Source organism: Neopelma chrysocephalum, unplaced genomic scaffold, assembly GCF_003984885.1.
Source record: "Neopelma chrysocephalum unplaced genomic scaffold, ASM398488v2 Primary Assembly neopelma1_59, whole genome shotgun sequence".
NCBI lineage: Eukaryota > Metazoa > Chordata > Aves > Passeriformes > Pipridae > Neopelma > Neopelma chrysocephalum.
In genome coordinates, this window is record NW_020897714.1 from 22,839,593 (window position 1) to 22,861,512 (window position 21,920).

A 21,920-nucleotide genomic window follows, 5' to 3' on the forward strand; every position below is an offset into this window, starting at 1 on the left:
TGCATGTGCGGTCGCGTGTGTGGTCATGTGCAAAGGTGCGTCATGGAATCACAGAATCAAAAAATGCTTTGGGCTGGAAGGGACCTTAAAGAGGATCTAGTTCCAGCCCCACTACCATGGGCAGTGATACCGTCTACTAGACCAGGTAGCTCAATGCCACGCCCAACCTGGCCTTGAACACTGTCAGGGATGGAGCATCCACAACTTCTCCAGGCAACCAGTTTTGGTGCTTCACCATTCTCATAGTAAAGAATTCTTTCACTGTGTGAGTGGTGAAGCGTCAGTGTGGGTGTGCATGTGTTTTTGCATATATGCCCATATACGTAAGTATCTGTGTGTGTATGTGTGCACATACATGTGTGGGTACTCATATTCATACATGTGTGGAAGTGCACATTTTTTTGCAAATGTCTGTGTGCACAGGTGTGTGTGTGTGTGGGGGGGTGTGCTTGAATGTGAGTGAGCATGAGTGGATGCTTATGTGGGTGTGTGCAAAGGTGTGCATCTGTATGTGTGTGCATTCAGGTGTGTATATGTGCCTGCAAGTGCGTGAGCACCCACAGAGGTATGTGTGGGTGGGTGCATATTCTGAGCTGTACTTGTTTATATAGACCTTAGAGCAGCCTTCTGGTACCTACAGAGGGGCCTGGAGAGAGACTTCTGATAGGACAAGGGGGAGTGGCTCTAAACTGAAAGAGGATAGATTTAGATTAGATATTAAGAAGAAATTTTTTTCCTGATAAAATTTTAAAAATTTATCATGTTGATATCTTATAATTACACACAGTCAGACTGTCAGTGCAACTCTCACAAGTTCCTTACAGGCCTGCCATTTTCAAACCCAGCTCAGGATAGATAAATCAGTATCAACCAGGGGAAACTCTACAAGTTACCATTGCCTTCATGTCCCTTTACTTCCTCTGTTAGGAATACCACATAGAGACTGTTTTCAAATAGATTGAAATATTTCAGAAATCTGTGAGTGATTCTGGTGATCGTATTTTCTCTGCTTGGTTCTGGTAGAAAGAAGAACATGTGCCATTAGTTGTTGTAGTATTTTGGTCATATAATAGTAATGCTGCTGGTTATTTGATAACTTGCTGAAAAAAAACCACCCTTTTTGCTACATCTTGCCAAGCTTGAATAGTTCATGTGAATTTGGGCACAGCTCGCACTTCTCTCAGCTGCAGCCCAGGTATGGGACTGAATATTTAATATTTCTGGGATACCAGACAAACCAACAAAGTTGTTCAGCAAAAGCCGTCTTGCAGCTGATGAGATGTGTCCCATTGCTTCACCTCTGGGCAACATTTCTTCTGCTGTCCATCATCTAGAAAACCATTCTGCATCTATTCAAGAGGCATGGCCTGTTCACTCTGTCATGTTCTGATGGTGACAGGCACCTTTTGATGCTCATACTCTCTTATAAATAGGTAACCTGTGAAGAATAACCTTTAGCCCAACAGGCTTTTCACTGACAGCAGAATATCCTCCCATTGTAAGAATATACTAATATGAGTGTGAAATTCCATCCCTCATTGGCATGGTTGGGAGGGTTCTTCATGGAGAACTCATCATTCACAATGCTCATTTACAACTCAACCCAGGTAGCAGTGTTACCTAAATGCAATCACAGCTAAGCCACAGCGGAGAAGCCAAAAGCCTTTTTCTGTGTGTCTCTCCATGTGTTTTGATGGTGTCCTATGGGACACCAAATCCTTTCCCAGGATCTTAGAGCATAGAGAATGTGAGAGAGCCACTGGGGGCTATTTTGGCTTGCAGGATGCCCACAGCAGCTGCTTCAGCTCTGGCCAGCTCTGGAGCACCACAGAGGCAGCTGCTAGTGGGCTTTGCACTCACTGAGGATCTGGGGATGTTGTTTCCATTGCCTCATGCTCTTGGTTTGAACCTTTCAGTGTCTGTATGCTGACCTTTGCGTACTTACCATCCTCTTACTGGAGTGAAAGGGACGAGTAGTTCTTGCCCCTTTGTTTCAGAGTGCAGTTCATTGTCCTCTCTGTTTTCTAACACAAAATAAATAAGGAAATCATTTCATCATTATTTGTTAGTTTGGCTGTTTTTTAATAGGGATGCAGGGCAGCTGCACAGAGCTCTGAGAGTTTCCTTAGAAAACCCCAGGCCTTAAATACAGACGCAAAGTCTTGGAGAGGGCAGAGAATGACAATGTACTTCGCTCTCTGTGCTTGGCAAGACTGGCAAGTGGATATATAATGTGTTACCTAATCACAAGGAAATCTGCCATATGATCAATTATTCTTTAATTTCATCACCTTACTAATATGTCATTTTGGATTTATGACACTGTCAAACAACATGTATGACCTGTCTCAGTGAACAGCATCTGCTCAGCCCCATGCCTGCATGCAGTATCTCAGAAGTAAAGGTGCCCAAGGGAAGGTGGGAGTTTAACTTTGCCTCCTTCTTCAGCAGATTCATGTTTCTAGGCTGAAAATAAGTACAGGATGTAAGGGAAATTATACACATCTGAAAAATCCATTCTGATTTACAATTTAATTCAATTGTTGGGGTTTTTTTGTTAGGAACTATAAAAACAAAAGAACTAAAAAAAAAAAAAAAAAAAGAAAATTCACAGCCCTTCTAGGACCCCTGAATACAGGAAAGGTATTAATTTAGCTACTTTTCTGGCGTATTGCCTGGAAATCTCACAATCTAATGTTTTCTTCTCCACCATCGCCAGAATGCAAAATCAGTGATTATCCTTACTTTACAGATGGAATCTGAAATACAAGCAGGCAAACTGTAGGGTCAAATTGTAGGCCAGGGCCCCATTTCCTTGGCTTTTCCAGCTTGCCTTTCACTATAACACACCTCAGTTTATGTCGGCAGGACTCTTAGCTTCCCCGTTTTCCCCTTCCAGCTGCAACTTTTGTCAAAGGTTAGTAATCGGGGTATGAAAGGTAAATAAAGCTTTCTACCAAAGGATCTCTGTCAAGATAAATGCCTCTCTATGAATCAGACTGACATCAGGAAAACAGCTGAAGACACATTCTGAAGCCTCAGCCCCACAGGATCGTTAGGAATATTACTGTCCCGACCTAATGAGCTACCACTGATCCTAAACAATGTCTAGGACAAAAGACTAGAGGGGGATTGGCTCCCCTCACCCTGCTGCCTACAGACTTCTGACAACCCATTAAGGTTATAGCTATTCAGCCCTGTTCAGACAGCCCTTTTTTCCTTCTTTTTTTTCCCCCTAACTACTCCCAGCTAATGAGCAGACAGCGTTACTTTTATTTTGTGCAGGGAATGTATGGCTAAATAGGCGTCTGTGCATGGCTCTGGAAATGGAATGAGGTGAAGAAAGCAGAGGAAGCGAGACTGGAGGTCTTTTAGAAATGTCCCCCTCACCTTCATCTGTCAGGCAGAGAGACCCTTGGCTCAGGAGGGATGGGTGAGGATTTGAGGATGAGCCTGGTTGGCTAGCAGAGAGACAGCACCCCGACCCTGCTGCTTCCCTGATTTTGCAGAAATGGGCAGGGGAGGCAAAGCCAAGTCCCATCTTGGCATGTGCCTTTGGCTATAGACACTCCTTGGACGCTGCCTTTGCCATGTGCCTCCATCTACTTTTACTATAAAAATTCACGAACGCTCCAGTCTCTCTCTCTCTCCCTGTGCCTGCCCCCTCTTTCCCTCGTGCTTTACTAAGTGGTTGGAGTTGCCCTCTTCCTTTTGCTCCTTTCCACCTCCTTCAAGCTCCCTCTTCAGCGACAAGCAGCATCACTAATTGCTTTTTAGGGTCTCTTTTCTGCTCTCTGTTCAAAATTCATGGGGCATTCCCTGGCCTCATTATGCTCCTTTCTGAACCTTTTCAGCTTCTTTTACAAACTTAGCACTTTCTGCGCTTCTTTTAGCCTTTGCAAAAAAAAAAAAAATCGGATTTTTTTTTTTTCCAAGAAGTCCCCCTCCCTCTGCAACCCCCCTCCCTGCCAGAAAAGCACACGCACGGGCCCACCTCCCATTCAATGGTGGGCTTTGTGCACGGAATTTCCGGAACACAGCCCAGGGCTGGAGGCGCAGTATGAGTGGAGGGGCTTTGGGCAAGGAGCCTCCCTTAAGCCCACCCCATTACCACGGTCACTGTTTGCCCTGGGATCTCTAAAAGGACTATTGTTGCCTGTTGCCAGGTATTCCCTAGCAACACTTAAGCCAAGCTGCCTTCTCTATTTATGGCAGAAACTTTTCAATGGTCTCCAAAACACGTGCTTGTCAACTTCACAGAATACCTTCAAACAGACTCAGAGGGGGAAAAAATAATCCCAAGCGGTTGCTTTAGTTGAAATATGTGTGTTGGGGGTGTTTTTCGATTTCTTGTCATTTACCTTGGATCAGCAACCCTAACAATTGCAATTTGAAAAAAGAAAATCTCTCCCCATCACCTTCTCCCAGCCCCAGTCCCCTGCACTGCTGAGCCTTTCCACTGGCAGGTGGACTGGGGGGCATTTATTAGATGGATGAGACTTTGCAACACTTGGAAACTTTTTGCACAAAAGATTTATTAATTATTTTAAGGCAGATCTTGATTTCTCTGTGTGTGCCACATTCTTCTTACAAGAACTGCCATTCTTCTTGTGTTGTCTGCCGGTAAACGACCTGTTACCAAGAGGGGTGTAGGGTTGGGAAGGGGGACAGTAACACACCTGTACAGCATAGACATAGCACATCACCAAACAGTAATGTAACCATAGTTACATCACCAAACAATTGAGGTAATCAAGTGTGGTGGATGCTGGGTTTCAATACATGTGAACACACATATGTATTTATTCCAGGAAACACATATTTCTGTGCTTGCATTTCTGCAGCCAGTTTGTCAGCTATAGACAGTCAGTGGTCCAGTCAAGTTCAAAGAAGGAATTAAGCTGCAGCATCTCCAAAAAGTTGCAGACACATTTTGGTGATTGAGTGTAATGATGCAACAGAAAAGCTCTTTACAGCAAGTTTCACTTGATAGAAATAATCTCTGTTCTTTGTGTGACATGTCATACAAAGGATTCCAGCATAAACTGGTGTCTTTGCCTACTATCATCATATTACTTCCAGATTGTTACTGTTACAAAGCAGTAAAGTCATTGTCACTGTTCGGAAAATCTTATTGAGTAGCCAGAAAATGTAAGGCCAGGATTTATAAACCCAGTTGAAGCAATGTGGTACTTAACTTACAGTGAATTTCAAGGGAACATGAAAATCTCTGAGCTGCCCACACATGTATCCATGATAGCAGTGGATGCATTTCCACTGCATGGAGGACAACACACTGATGCAGTGTCAGTACCATGTCTAGAGTAATAATCTGAAGTTTTTCCATCTGCAAATTCACATAGCTTTTCCTGAAATTTCCTTTAGAGGTTCAGTACATTAACATGATGTCCTGGCCTGGGGACTTGTTTCTTAGCTGCACCTTCCAAGCTGCTGTGGTGACCCCAAGAATTGAGCTTCACAGAACCATGCAGGGGGGGCCAGCATGAGGCAGCTGCAGGTGGTGTGAGCACCATGGAACCCTTCACAGCTAAAGTAAAGCCCCAGTAGTGAAATGTGACTGGTGCTTTCAGATAGCCTCAGCTCTGACCAACAAGGAAATACTTTGCTGCCCTTTGCTACTCTCTCCACAGTAGATGGCCAAGGTCAGAGTTGCCTCTCTTGTTTTGAGCAAGAAACTGAAAATATCGGATAGATGCTATTCATTCTGTATATGATTTTGGGTTGTGACTCTCTGATGAACTCTGTCAGGGTTGTAGAAAAATCAGAGTAGTCCTCTTTTATGAACTATAACTATGGAAGCTACTTGGTCGATGAGAGTGTGTTCTTACTCCAAAATGACATGCACATTTTATAATAATACATCTGTTCCTGAACATGTGTGCCAGTGTCTCCCCAGAGAATAAAATATGGTATACCCATATATCTGCCACTGGCCCTGGTGCTTCTGTATTCCTGTCTGCCATGGAATAGTTCCTGCTCTCAGCTCAGCCTTCAAAACTCAGTTTTGTTTCTCTTTCATAGAAGTACTGTAATTAGAAGATGCCAAATTTCCTCAGTTAACATATTCCCCTGCAGAATTTGATGTTACAGTGAATGTAAATGGTTTCATGGAGTGTGAGATTAGGGCTGTTTAAATAATTGTTGTAATTGAAAATATGTGTATTATTATCTCAAGATGCTTTAGATTAAATTAATGAAGTTCACATCTGGAGGAGCAGATATTAACCCTTTATGTGATTCTGATCCCTTAACTAGGTAATCTGAAGCTCAGATTTCTGGTCCAACCTGTATAACACGACTGCTCTTAGCTTTGAATAATATGTTGTCTTAGCCCTTGATATTTATTCTATTAATCTCTGAATTACAGTGCTTGGCTTAAAGCAAATACAGCAAAACCCAGCAGCTTGGTCTGTGGAAGGTCAGCCTCATAGTTCATATTACAACCAATAAAGTACACAAGATACAGTAGAGATTTCTGTCTTGTTCTGCCTTTAGTTAGCAACTATAGAGCAAAATATTTCAGAACGCCAAAATTATTATTCCTGGAACATAGATTGTTGTGCTTCTGCCTGAGTAGAGGCAGTGTAGAAAAGAGGCATTCATATTCCTTTCTAAGTCTCTCCCAAGTTCTTAGCTATTTTAGCCCTATGACCCCATTTAACCTATCTTTAGCATATAAGGGTGCTCAAATAACTTTAAAAAAGGCATGGAGAAAAGGATTCTCTATAGAGGTTCTGATCACTCAGTGCTTTCTATTTATTTAAAAGAGTTAACTTCTAGTTCCTGTCTTTGCAACTGGCTGACATGCATGCTAAATGTGATTCTGTAAGCTGGGCAAAAATTATGGTTTCCAAGTGAACAGAGCGATACAACTCTGGGCAAGCTGTTCTTTTGTGTCTGGGCCTACCTAGAAATAGATGTGATCATCCCTGCTTGCCTGTCTCAAATTACACAGTCTTGACTTTCAAAACAATCCATGAAAATGGTGTTTGCAACTGTCAGCCACTTTTTGGCAACAGCCAGCATGATTGCTTGTTACACCCATTTTAAATAAATGACCTACTAGCTGAGATATTTACTGTATGTTAGTTTGGCAACTAGTCATTGATATATATGTCAATGCTTGTAATTCTGGGTGATTCTGGGGCATATTTTTCACCTTCTGATGCAATTCATCTTCATCTTACTGACATGTGGAAAATTACCCACTTGTCCACATTCTTGAAGCTACAAAATTCACTTTCTCTTTCATCAGAGGAGAGATCTGGCTTAAGTCATTCTCAGATTCCAAAACACTCTACTATGTGCCTTGCAGATGAATGTAAAAGTCTCAAACTTCACTAAATCTTGAATCCCAGCACTTGAACTCTGGGCCTCTAGGAGTGCTGAGCCAGCACTGAAGACAGAGTCTTTCCTCCTGGAACACCTGGACTACAAAAAGTTGCCATGAGTGAAGCTGGAGTGATTCGTATTCCTCCTGTGTTGACATGCAAGCCATTCTTGGAACATAAACTGTGCCTACCAGTTAAATTTATTGTGTATGCAAACTGATGGTGGCCTCAGTATGGCATGTCCATATGCATATAGCTTCTGCCTCTTTCATACTGCCAAGTCACCCAGTTTCAATGAGAATGACTAATTTTCTCAGTATTTTCTTTAGTGTCCATCCTTACAGTTGTTGCACACAGAGCACAAACACAGGTAGACAAGCAGTACCTGGGAACTTGCAGTGTATGAAGTGCCTTGGCATGAGAAATCAAAGGAAAGAAACCTGCTCTTTTCCTGCCAATGAATGGTAATATCTGAGCCACACCTCAGTCAAACTTTTTCTGACTGTTGAAACGGTATAAATTATTTCCCCATCTCTCCTGTTTGTTCTTCTTTCTCTGAGTTGGAAAGAAAAATGCCAAAGTGCTTCAAAAGACCGGGTTATAGCATGTTTCTAGTCTGACTGGATCTAAGGTAGTATATTAAGAAACCTAATGGACAATTCATCTTCTCATCCATATTCCAGTTCAATTTGTAGCTGTACATGCTTCATGTCAAATATGAAGCTGATTCACTCAGATAACTGGGATTATGACAAAATTTGTGGAAGAGCTTTTCAAAAACTGACTAGTAATTCTGAGTGTTGAGGGAAAGATACCTTGAAGGAGCTTGGTTTTTGGAAAACATTCAAAATGTCTTTCAAGAAAATTAAACTCCTGAAATGTTCCCTCTTGGATACCCAGACACCAAGGTCTTCAGACTCAGCCATGTTCTCTGAAAATCTCGGTCCACTTCACCATTAGGCAACAGTTCAAACTAAGGTCACTAAATACGAGAGACAGAAAGATGGTGACCAGTGTGAAATCAGGCTGAGCTCATCGTACTTCCTAGGAGGCCGTTGGTTGTCTCACAGGAAGCACATCTGACATTGGTAACAGCTGGTTCCAGCAGAAAAACCAAGGACATGGCTGTTGTGGAAACTCTGTGTCCCTCTTAGTGCCATTTTATACAGAGGTTGGTGGATGTCTGATGCCTGTGGGGATCCTTGCCTTACTCCCATCCAAGTTACTATCCATATGGATATGAAGGTGCAAAGGAAGTTCCCCTTACACAGGAAGCAACTAAAGATGCTTTTGGGTTAGCATTAATTTTTTGTTGACTTTTTCATCTTTTTCAGAATGACCTGTGGGCTCCCACGTCTCTGTATAGACCTGCTCTGGTCCTGCTTTTATTGTGTGGAAAGTGCATACTTTTGCTGTTTCCTGACTTCCACGAAGTCAAAGAGGAGTCACAAACAGACTTGGAGACACCATCCATCTGAGAGGACAGGAACTGATTTTCAGAGGCACAGGCAAGGCTGGGAGCTAGAGGCCATGGCATGCTGAGAGTGACAGGGCTCCTCACTGCTGCCTTTGCTTCACCCCGAGTCAGGAGAGTGGTTGTTTCACACAAGCCAATGATGCCCCTGTAGCAGCAGGTTTTTGCCTCTCTGAGAGACAGTGTTTCCAGCTACCAATGATCTCTGGCTGTCCTGCTTAACCTCTGCTTTGGGGCTGATAACCACAGGCTAGCAGAGCACCATTGAAAAGTTGTTGACCCTGATCTAGTCCACTCCTTTGCCCTGAAGGCAGTGTCAGCTACACAACCATTCATAGATTAATAGACTTAAATGCACAGCAACGCTATCGTGGCTGTACAGCAGTGTGCTCACAGCTGATTTTATTTATTTATGTATGTATTTGAGGAAAAGATTAGTTTAAAACCTATAAAATAGTAGGACATCCACAGCACATAGCTGTGGGTTGGCTCTTGGCATAAGGATGAAAGCCCGTATGAAGAGAGGGGAGGATAAATACTGCTTTGTTTGAATGTGTTTATAGCTGGATGTTTCTTATTCCTGTCTCACATCGGTAGGAAACTGTGATGGCTCTGAGTCTTCAAGTTACATATTATATATTTCCTATTTGTATGTAGTATTAAAAATGTTTCTTTAAACAGGTGCTCTCTAACATGTTGGGCTCTGAAGCCAGAGCTGGGGGGAGGTTGCTGTTGCCTACAGTGGGATCGGAGAAAGGCTTTCTTCCCAAATAGCTTGGAGACATCTCAGGCTTCACTATGGACATAGACTAAACTGTGACATAGCTGCTTAAGCTTGGATGCAGAGAATCACTTACACTTGTACTTAAATATGGAACCATAAAGGCTTTCTACAATCAGGATCTCAGAGCATTACATACAGGACTAGAAGATATCATTTATCATGAGGACTCAGTGTTATTATGAAGGTTCAGTATTATCACAGTGTTTAAAGCTTCCAAGCATTCAATAATAATAATAATAATAATAATAATAATAATAATAATAATAATAGTAGCAATAGCAAAAATAATAATAATACCTATATGATGTACAGGAGGGACATGCAATATGCCCTTCTAGTTCTCATCCCCTCATGTCTACAACAAAATGGAAACCAAAACTAGATGAATTATTTAACTGAATGTGATTGCAACCTGCTAATACCCAAAATCTTTTTTGTCATGACTGAATTATTTGGACTGTGTCTAACAATTAATAATGGAAACAGGGACATATTTAGATTATTCTAAAATTATTTTTCATAAGATAACTTATATCTGAGAGACAGACTCCATCTGTAACTCTGTCCTTACTTCTCCAGTTTACACTTACTTGTATTGAAAACAAACTCATAAACAGAAACTAGATTTCCTAAGATGAGTCTCATCAGAACCAATGTTTAAAAAAAAAAAAAAAAATTATAAGGAGGTTATTCTACAGACATTTCTTAACTCGATACAGACCCAGTTGAAGTCTATTAATAAATCCTCATAACCTATTCCTGTAAAGAAACTGAAATGAAGACAAAGCTTCCACTACAAAATCTGCTTAGATTTTCAGATTTCGTTTATGGCATGGGTTTCCAAAGATTAACTTTTCTTTTTCAAACTGCATTAATAGCATTAGGCCTCAATTAATCAGATTCAAAATTTGGAAACAAAGAAAGTATTTTGTCCCTATAATCACTGAGAGGCCATATACCAAGATCTTTTCTTACCGGCCTTTTTAATGATTATTTCAGTCCAGAATTTTTTTTTTTAAAGGAACCACTAAAATCTAGGCTTTGAATTTTGTAAATGAGCCTGCTGCCCAACGCACTTCTCAGCAAGATAAGGGCAGAATGGCATTTGCAGAAATGTTTAGCTATCTCTCTAACAATCCTGCTTGGTTGTGGGCCCCTTGGTAACAGCTTGGCAAATCTGCAAAAGGAATGCGACTATATAGTTTGTGTGTGGATTGTTGAGTCATTATAGCCTCCAAATTGCACAGCAGATCATTAATCATAGGCCAAGATAGGCAATCACTGCAGAAACCTGATGAAAAGGCTCCAGAATAATGCCTGCTAAATCATGTTTAACATGCAGACCTTGCCTGTGCAGATATGGAAAGGGGGAGGTAAGGAAAAAAATTATTCCCCTTTTAGGAAAGAAAACTTCTACTTATCTTTGATTTGCATTCAGCCCTCCCTCAATAGTCCTTAAGCCTGTTATTTAATTCATTTTGGTGCCAGGTCCCATCACAAAGCAAAAACCCTAACCAGGACCTATGCAGTCTATGACCTCCAAACCCCCTGTCTTTTCTTGTCAGTTCTATGTCATTTGTGCAGTTGAACTCCACCAATTTGAAATGCTGACCTCTTCCATAGACAACCTTATTCTCCTTGAGTGAAAGAAAGGGCCAAGGCCTACAAACCACTCAAGCGAGAGATGGCAAGAAAAGAGAAAAGTGGTTGACTCGTAAATCAATTTCCACAGCCCACCCAAAACCCACACGAACAATAACGATGGTATTTTTTAAAACTTGTGGTGTTGTGGTTTTCTTAATTGAGCTTATTCTCTTTAGAGAAAGTTTGCATGAAGTAAAATTGTTTGTTCAGGGTTGAAAATTAGACTCAATCCTGCTCATGACCCACTTCAAATCAGGGTATATTTATATCAAACCTCCATTCCCACCTGTCATCCCCACAGAAAAGGAGCACAGCCTCACAAACAGGTCTTTGTCCATGCTGGAAGAGGTGACAATATCTAAAGAAAGGGAAACATTTGGGGCATGGATGTGAGTTCAGTCCATGCAATACCAGTATGCAGGAAAAGCGATGGTACCTGTCTTTGTACCACACAGCCTGCCCACATGGAGGTAGGCGTGCAACTTTGTTTTTGGACCCTGCCAGCCCCACATGTGGGTCTGTGGCCTGTACCACATGCACAAGTATGGTCTGCATTAAGCCAAGCACAAGCATTGAGCAGCATAGACATGTAAGCGAGCATGCAGGCACACGAGTCAGCTAGAAACCTGCCACCACACAGTAAGATAAATTTTTAAAGACCTATATTCACTCCCTGGGGGTCTGAGTCTGCTTGTGTTGCTCTCTTAGGAAGGTTTCCGACTCCTCAGGTGGTCTCACTGGATTCAATAGCTGTGTCTTTGAAGAGCAGATGCAGAAATTGCCTGGAGCACATCATGCCCCAGGGCCCCATCCCCACTAGCAGCTTTATGTTTTTCAGAGGCCTGGATCTGGCAGTGCTGTTTCTTACTACAGTCACATCTCTTGGTTTAAGGCTGGGACATCCTTAAAGACTATTACCCATCTTCCCAATAGGAAATAGCCCCTCTTCCCTGCCAGACTGGTGTTTCTCAGCCCTGTTCTCCCAGAATCGTAATCCTAGGGCACATGGGATGACTAGTTAGTCTCTGTCAGCAGAGACAAGTCTGACCCTTAGGTTGAACATAACAAATGAAACTTTTAAGTTTTCTCGTTGATTGGGTTGAATTTTAAATACACACAAAGGTTAGAGTCACAACATATTTATACAAGTCCATGGCAGAAAAAAATCTCTGGTAGGAATTAAATACAATGTTACTGCCTTTGGCTCCTCACATCACTGAAGGTGGTATCAGCACGTGCTCCCCTTTTCTTATTTTATTCCTTCAGCTTCTGACATTGTTCCTTTCTGAACTACTCAAACCTTCCCTCCAGCCTCACTTTCTTGAAACAAAATGATGGTACTTTGTGATCTGAAAATTCCTGGTACCTTACGAGCAAAGTACAGTGTGATGTTATGAAAGTAATAAAGTTACTCCATCAGAAAAGAAGTACCCACAATGGCAGACTAACTCCTCCAAATAGCCTGACCTATTGCATTGGATTTTCTCTAAATTGCTGTGAAAATGCTGATGGGATACAGTCAGTGGGAGGGGTTCCTCATCTGGGAGAGCAGATGCTCCAAAGGTATTTGCCTGTGGAGCCTGCTCAGCCAATGTGCCCCTGTCAGGTCTGTGCCTGCTTGCCCTGGGGCTTACTGGCTCCAAACCCTTGGGCAGAAGGGAGATTTGGAGCTGTTTATCCCACTTGACCCTCCATCCAGATGACCTTCCATCATCTGGGGCCAGCTGATGCTAAGCAGTAAATTAAATTCAGAGGCATGCTGTCTCAGTTCTCAATGGTGTTTTAGTGTGAGCGCTGGAGTCCATAGAGCAGAGCTCATTACACGCTGCTACAGCAGCTGGAGCTGAGGGGAGTGTCAAGCTCATTACCTTTCATAATATGCCCACCGATGGAGCTAGGTGTGCCGTAGATGGATTTGTCAGAGGCCAGCACTTTTGTCTGGGGGTGAAGCATTGCGTTAATCTGACAGGCAAGACTCCACATTATGCAAAAGGAATAATTCAACAGGAAACAGATGCATGTGGATAAAAATTAGTCAATGTTTTTGCAACCTGCGCCTCTCAGTACAGCATCTGTAGCAGTAGAAAGAACATAGCCTCTCCTTCCTCATCTCTTTTCCTCAGCAAACCAAGGCTTATGGTAAGCAGTTTGCAAAGTTTGACTCCAATTCAGTTAAATCCTTACGTGTTACTGAAGTTTTCGGCAGTAATTTTGTTGGCTTTCTTGTTTAGCTCTGTGTACGTCGTTGTCAAGCCCAACAATTCACAGATGATTTTGCTCCTGAAAGTGCAAAGTAATGCACCAAAACATGTATTTGACTACTCTTCTTAGTATTCTAGCACACATTTCCATGCAAAGTTAACCTTCCAACACCATTTTCTTTGGAATGTATTGCAATATGTTTCAATAATCAATGTGCACTCACTTAATTTATTGTATTGCAGAAAAAAATGTCACATGCCTGTAAGGGAAAGAAAATGGCAAAACTAGAGAATAAAACTGGTGGTGCCCAGGCTTCTTGGCTAGATAAGGCATATCTCAAATCCATCCATTAAAATATAGATTGTTGGGGAAAAAGAACCTCGGATGTATAATGATGAAGCCAGAACAGGGTCTGCAGAGAGTTCCTTGCTGGTTACTGTCCATACAGTATAGATTGGACAGCTGAACTGGCAAATTCAAGAACAGCCCATTTGTCATTGCAGACTCTCTTCCTGGGAACTTCGTTTCTTAAGATCTTTAAGGATAAGAAGGTGTTTCTGAAATTCTGAGCTCATTATCACTTATTATTTATGGTCATTGAGTTAGTGATGGTGTACAATGTCTCTGCTAGAGGATCAAGAACAGTTTACAGAGCTAGGAGGGGGGCTCAAGGGAATGCACTGACATTGTACACCTTGTCCTTTCAGTGCCCCTTGATTCACATTTCACACATCCCTGTTAGAAGAAGTAGGCTGCTGTATCATAGGTGAGAACCTTACACAGGCCCATCACCGAGGCACACAATTTTAATTTCCTGTTTTCTTAGAAAGGGAGATGGTAAGGATATCTGTGAGTGGTCTCAATTACAGCAGTAGCAGTTAGCAGGCATGCACTTAACAGTGGTGTTAATAAGGCACATGCTCCTGGTTGTACTTCTCACAGAAGTAGTTGTTCAGTTCTTGTTTCTTTTCATGCTGTGGTGTCATCTGGCACAGCTAGATCCTTGTTTGGGTTATTTAATTGCTTCTTTGCCTGCCTTATGCAAACTGCATTTGTAGCTGGGTCTGACGTGGGCTTTTGGGCACTCGGACCCATGACTGCACTGCATTTAGTAAGCACTCTGTTCTCTCTGTAGGCATATTTCACATAGTCACCCAGTGACTTTATTCAGTTTGCTGGTCCCCAAGGTTATTGTCACTCTGCATCATTTACCAATACAATTTTCACAAACAAAATTAGTCATTGCAATGTAGGTGTATGGAAGCTGTCCCATTCTGGAAGTATTCATTAAAATTCCCATAATAGTCTCCTTGTCAGGAGTCTTGCCTGCTGTCTGGGAAGTATTTCAAGAAGTCTGTCCTACTGTTGTGTTAATTAAACATTGTTCTATTTATAAATGCTCCATTGGTCAGCAGCAGTTCCCCACACAGAGAGAGAGGAGTACTGGTAACTAAAATGAAGTGCCAAGACAGGATTTGGCCATGCAGATAAGCCAAGGGACAACCCAGACTGAGCAGACTGCCCCTCGTGGACCTGTCATTGTCCTCTTCACCTGCTTGTATGGCTGTAGTGATGTTCTGACATGAAACTTTGGAGCAGGGGAGGAAGGGAGGTGGTTTACTCACCGCTTTCTCCAGCAGCTGTTTTATTTCTGTTTGTCTGTACATCATAATCTCTTAACAGTGATTGCCACAGGGTGTTGTAGAAGGTGAAAATGTATCTGGGTTCTGACAGAGACCAGGTAGGTGAATGAAGGATAAAGCCATCATCCTCCTGTGCTTGTCTCACACTCCTGACAGTCTCCTCTACAAGCCACTTGCATGAACATGTCTCTTCCGACATACGCATTAACACAAGGAGAGGGACCTGTGGGAGCCCCAGAGTGCTTCTGGCTGCTATGGGATAATCTCCTGGGGCTGACACTGCCTGAGTCTCAGGAGTGTCTGCCCAGCATTGCTCTTTCTATACGCTTTCATTTTGCTCATCAGCAACCCTGCTCTGTGCTGATATTCTGCCCAGTAGTACATAGCTGTTTGGTAGGGACCTCTCTCCCTTTCGTGATTTCTGTGACTTTCTGCCACAGCATCTTGTACTGCATCCTGTGACACTGTAGGTCCATGCCATCCTCCTTTCTGCACATGTAGAGACAATTGCCAGCATTTTTACCCATCTTCTACAGGCTTGCTGGCCTTGGAGGCAGAAGTTGTCCACCATCCTCACCAGCAAGTCCCTAAGAGTCAGAAACCCAAACTTTCAGTGAAGACCATGGGGATTTTGATTCAGATATGTAGTATCTGCAATTAGATATTTCTGAAGATTTTGTCTGTGCTTTCTTCTTGGCTTGCTGGTCTCCCTCCAATCAACATTTGTTCTCCACATATTGTGGTAGTGAGAGATGTATCAGCATGAAGATGTTTGTAAATGGGTGTTTACCCTGGAAACTGCTGCAGCCCTGGATATAAGAAGCAGGAGGCCAAAGAGGTCAAGAAGAAGGAAGCAAAAAAATTGAGAGCAGAAAGCAGTGCTGCCAGGCTCATCCATAGACATACATCTGTCTAGAACCTTAACTGCTGCTAAATTACAACTTCAAATCATTGAGCATGCAAAATCTGTGAGAACCACATGAAACTCTGGAGTTCATCTGAGGGACAGCCAGAAAGAGATGGAAGAGATACAGTTGAGCTTTTTTTTTTGATATGGCACTGTAAATGCCCTTGCTATCTCAGGGCTCATAGCTGGGCAGGCCCATGTGATGTGCATTAGATCTAAATGTGGTTTTCTATAAGAGTTAAAACAGGATGAAGCGAAGTGTGTCTCACTGCCTGTTTTTCAGACTTTTGGATCAACTGCTCCAGATGGAGTTTGTATGGCAGGGAAGTACATATATACAGATATTGCTTAGAAACTTCAAGTAAAAATCCTGGGTCTTTAAAGAACATCCTTTATCTGAAAGTCTCAAAGGATGGTTATTAATTACCAGTCACCCTTTTCTTGTAGACCAACCATCTGATATTATTATATTATTCCATATATTGTTTTTTGGCTATTGCTGTCCCACAGTAACACAGTAGTGGATGTAGGCAGGACTGCAGGTTCTATGTCAACTGGTTCTACCACCATTTGCTGCTGCATCCTCAGAGATGAAAAAGGGAAGATCTCTGATACAGAAAGACACTAAAGTATGGGCTTAAACGTGACTGACATTTAAGCAGGCAGGCTGGCTTCCTGCCTTGCTCAGGGAAACCCTCCACCACCCTCTTGCAGGTCCTTGACAAAGCAGGGTGGGGAAACTCTCCGTGCTATTGCCCAGGCTGTGTTTGTCCTGGACGTGATGCAGGACTTTGCTCTCTTGTGCTGTCAGTCGGGTGCCTTTCAGGAGCACCATGTTCACTTCTACAAGTGCACACATGAATTATTGTTTACTCAATAACAAATCAAACAAATTCCCTCTCCTATTCAAAGCAAACCGCAATGATAAAAGAGGGCTGACTTCCACTGTTATCAGCACCGATTAATGTCTTCCCTTCACTTGATTGTCTTTATTTCACATACAGATAGCTTTTTTTCTTTTTTTCTTTTTTCTTTTTCGTTTGGAAATGTCATCACCACTTCATTAGCAATGCGTTGTTACCTGAAAGTAAGAGCAAGCCTATCTTAGGCCATATGGCAGGGTTTTAATCTGCACTGTCACGGTATAATCCTGTCGAAATGGCTTCCCTTTTCAGTCAAAACTGCATTTCACACTTTACTAATATGGGGCTTTTCCTTTCCTGTTCCAGAGTAATATAGCCCTGCCAGTGCAGCAAGTGCAAATTAAAATAGCCCCAAACTGTGACCAGCAGGAGGAGGGTAAAGTGAGCAAGAGAGTGGTGTCACCAGTGGGGAGGGAGGAGGACCCCATCCCAAAACTGGAACCTGTGCTCTTTCTGTGATCTGCTTCTGTGAAATTGGACCAAATGAGTTTCGGCTCCATTTCAGAAGACAATCCCCATCCGTATCGCAAAGGTCAGGATTATGCCACTGGGGCTGTTTATAGGGGTCTTTGTGAAGTTTACCTTTCCTTCTCCAGTGCTATTGGGAGTTTATAAAAGCAGAAAGCAAGAAAGCTACATGTTGCTGCAAAGTAGGAGTGACCAACAGAAACTTTGCAACTTGACTGCCGTAGTTGTTTACAGGGTCTAAGAGAAGATGTAAGCACATGACCTGGTGGGTGACATTTTCAAAGGAATTTTATGCCCAAGCAACTTCCAGGTAACATACAAATGTATACTCTGATGTCTTAGGATACATAACTGTCCCTTTCTGGGTAGCAGGTGAAGAACAAAAACTGGATTGAATCTTGTTTGAAGTGGGATAAAAGGAAACATGGATTGTATGTCCCCCAGAAAAACAAGGCAGACTATTAATATGCACTGGCTCTCCCCAGAGCGCTTTGCACAAGAGAAGAGTCTGGATCAGAGACTCCCTCTATTTTGCCAGTTTTCTCATGTTTTCCCAACGCTGCATATCCCCAGGCACCTGAGAGGAACTACATATGGTCTCTGTTTAGCAATTGTGGATCTCAGGCTAAAGCGGATTGAGCCAGGATCAAATCATAGCCAGCAATGAATCTAGATGGTTTCAGTCTATGATCAATGCCCTTAGTTTCCCTTCTCTGCACTTTTACCCATCTTTTCCCTTAGTAATTAGAATTAGGCAGCCAGATAGAGGGAGAAAAGGGATGTCTTGAAACTTTTCTCCTACTGGTTGCTTGTGTTTCCTCAGGACAGAAGTGTCAGAGCCAATGGAAGTCCCAGTGCCCAGTGGGGCTTTTCTTTTGCTTACATCCTTCTGGGGACACATTTGGCTCCAAAGCCACCAGCAACACCTACCTTCTCTGAAGGAGGGCAGCAAGTACCTGGATGTTACCTGGATGTACTGTGCTGCTCCGGGTGTGCATGGCTTGGAGGACTGGGGATCCCATCCCCAAGGTTAGAGTTTCTTCCCCATGGAATATGTAGGAATCACACAGCTCTCTAACCATAGGCAAAGTCTGAACCGTGCTGCTGTATCCCTTTACAGATTTAATCCCCTAAACACCCCAGATGAGGTTTGGAGATACTCCTTTTCTTCAGTCACTTTGTATTTTGCTGGAATTTCATTTTTTTCAACACACACATGAATACTACAATACACAACAGTATACTATTGTATACTCTCCCACACTCTTTACCACCCAGCAAAAGCCAGGCTATAGAAGCTGCACAGTGCTGATGTGGTCCTTATCACATATTAACATATATATGTATTTGCAATGAGACAACGAAGGTAACAAGAGCAAAAGAAAAGAACTATTTAAGTGATGGTCTGAGGTTTTGCTTACAGTAGGAGAAGGACCAGAGCTCTCTTTTATTTAAATAACTGGTAAAAATCTGTGCTTCGGCCAGGAAAGTCAGTCTGAATGTTCACTTACAGAAATGAACATCAGTGCAGGAGAAGCTTTAAATATTTTAGTGTCTTTGTCCCATAGGTATTTAAGGAGGGAAAAGGACTCGAGCATGTGGGTAGTGGGTCTGGCTAGTTAAAGGTGTACATTTGAAACACATTTTCCTAAAAAAATCCAAAGAGGAAGATAGCTCTGGTGCTATACATGAGCACAGCTTCTCTGACATGAGGTGCTTTAGCCCAGCTGCAGGTCAGCCACACTGGACATCTGCATGGCCACAGACATGGAAACTTTAAAAGTGAGACTTTGGAGGGAGAAGAAAGCTAAAAGAGGTAACAGCTCTGCTCTACTGCTGTTTCACCAGGTAGCTCATGTGCTTTGCAAGACCGATGCAGGAAAGGGTTTGAAGATGCAGAGAGACAGTGTGAGTGTATGTACGTGATGGTCCTGAGAGAAAATATAATTCTGGAGCATGAAACAGAAAGATGAATATCAAGTGAGAACATCCAGCTGCAGGTCCTTTCCCCTTCTTTTTCCAGCTTTTGGATGAACTGCAAAGCCGAGGGGGACTGTTAACTGCCTGGGCCTGTCCATTTGTCTCTCTCTCTTTACTCCTCTGTCCCCAAACCCCCCTCCCTCTCCCTCCTGCAGCTCCGGAGGGTGGAGGTGCGATTCGCTATGCCCGTTTTTTATTTCCAGCACGCTTGACAGGCTGGGCGAGGAAGGCGTTAATGTTTTCTGACAGGCCCCCTCTAATTGTTGGAGCTTTTCTTCTCTGCCTTTTCTGTGAAATTCTGACTTAGGCGAGCAGCATAACAAAATGCTCTGGCATTGAAATGTGCACTTGCACTACACTGGGCTCGGGGAAACAGCATTATTCATGAAGATTTTCAGCTGTTTTTGTCTTTTAACTAACCTTTGAGTTTGATCAGAGGCTAGCCGGGCTCCCTTTCTCAAAAGGCGGTCTTGGCAACCCGACAATGGAGCCAAACTGTTTTCCCTGTTAAAGAGATAACTATGCCGTTGAGTTGGTACATGGGGGAAATTAATCTTCAGGCGCGTACAAATGATAGCTTTACCTCGGTCTGCAATCGCTTGCATGGGATTATTAATAGGACGGGGTAAGGAGCAGAAGAAATTCAGACAGGGGCAGGGAACTAAAAAAAAAAATAAAAATCCCAATCTCAAACCCATCATCCCTTTTGATTGTATACAGCCTGCGATTGATTCCTCACCACTTGGCTTTTGCAGCAGGAATTAGCCCCGCATTGTGCGGGCTGCCACGCTAAGAGCAAGCCCGCTTGGGAGCAAGAAGTTGCTGCGCGCTGGGACGAACCGGGGTGGCGGCCGGGGGGGGCGTTTCTCCCCGCTCCTCGCCTCTTGGAAAGGGGAGCGGGGAGACACAGAATCCCCCACACACTTCAAGCCGGGCTAATCCCTGAATGCACTGAGTAATAGGCGCTGCATTATGGAGCAGCGCGCAGCGGCGAGCCAGGGCGTCCCATGTGTATGTCCCCCCGCCCTGCCGCGCCCGCCTCGCCTTGGGCAGGTGCCCGCTGTCCTCGCGTGCGGGCCGGGCAGCGCGGAGCGGGGCGGGCGCGGAGCGGGGCGGGCGCGGAGCGGGACGGGTGCGGAGCGGAGCGGGGCAGACGGCAGCTGTGGAGGGCGCACGCCGCCTCCGAGCCCGGCGGGGCCCCCGCCGCGCCGCCGCCGCCGGGATAAAGGCTGAGGCATGACACGCGCGGGGACAGCGCTGCCCGCTGCCTGCCCGGCCCCGGCGGCCCCCCCCTTGTGCCCCTGCGAGCCCGCACACAAAAGGCAGGACCTGCGCCGAGGGGAGGGGTGGGGGGAAAGAAAAAAGGAGAAAGGAATGGAGGGGGAGTGTGGGGGGGGAACGAACAAACAAATAAACAAGTTTTCAAAAAAAAAGAAAAAGAGTTAAAAAAAGATTTTTAGAAGAGGGATAGAGCGACGGGCTCCCCAAAGGCTGCTGTTGGCACCTCTCTCCCAGGGGACGGTGAGACAGGCGGGCTGGGGGCACCAGGAGGCTCTCCGGGGTGCGCACATCCCTTTCCGGGGGCAGGGCCGGGGGCGCTTCCCCCTCCAGTCTTACCTGCGCGGGAGAAGGGGGGAGAGGGCGCGAAAGTTCCGCGGGGCTGGCGCTGCTCCCGCGTGCGGAAAAAAAGTTTGGACAGAGGAGGGGCCTGTGGGGAGTGGGCAGCGGCGCAGCAGGCATGGGGAGTGAGGGGAAACCCCACGCCGGCTCCCCCCCGGCTCCGAGGGCGCGGATCTCGCACCAGAGGCGGGGGCAGCGCTGCCCATCGCCCGGCCCAGTGCGGCCGCCGTGGGTGCCTCGCCGTGCTACCCCATCTCTGCCCGAGGGTCTTGATTTGGGAGAGCAGTGGCGGGTGCACGCACTCATAGAGAAGCATTTGTTAACGGGGCATCTTTCCAGCACTACGATAAATAAGTACATAGGTAGTACATGAAATAATAAATCCGTGGCCCAGCAACCTTCATCTGCACACACCCCCCTCTCCACTTCTCTTTCCCCTCCCCCCACCAAATCCTGAGTAGTTCTAAAACTTATACTGCACCCAAAGAAGTCCCTGATTTATGGAGTTTACTAATGCTAACTGAATACTGTCTGTCAGGCAGCGCTGAAAGGCTCTCCGCGCTAATACAAGAAAAGGCTTTGTGTTGCTAAGCGATTAGAGCAGATGTAATGAGATTTACCCCAATCCTGCTTTGCCCTTTCCCTATCTTCAGTAAAATTGTGTGTGTGTGTTTTCTTTCTTTCTTTCTTTCTTTCTTTCTGGAGGGGGCTGAGGGGAAAAGGGAGGGAGGAGGTGGTGAATTTCTGAGCCTGTCTTATACATTGTAGCGAACAACAGCGTAACTTTGCCTTTAGTTTAATGAGTCTGGATATTTACTATTCAGAAGTGAGCAAAAAAGAACACCTGTCTACACAAGGAAGAGAAATTTCGCCTTTGTAACAGAATGAAACATTATCCTAATGTTATATTCATAGCTATAAAT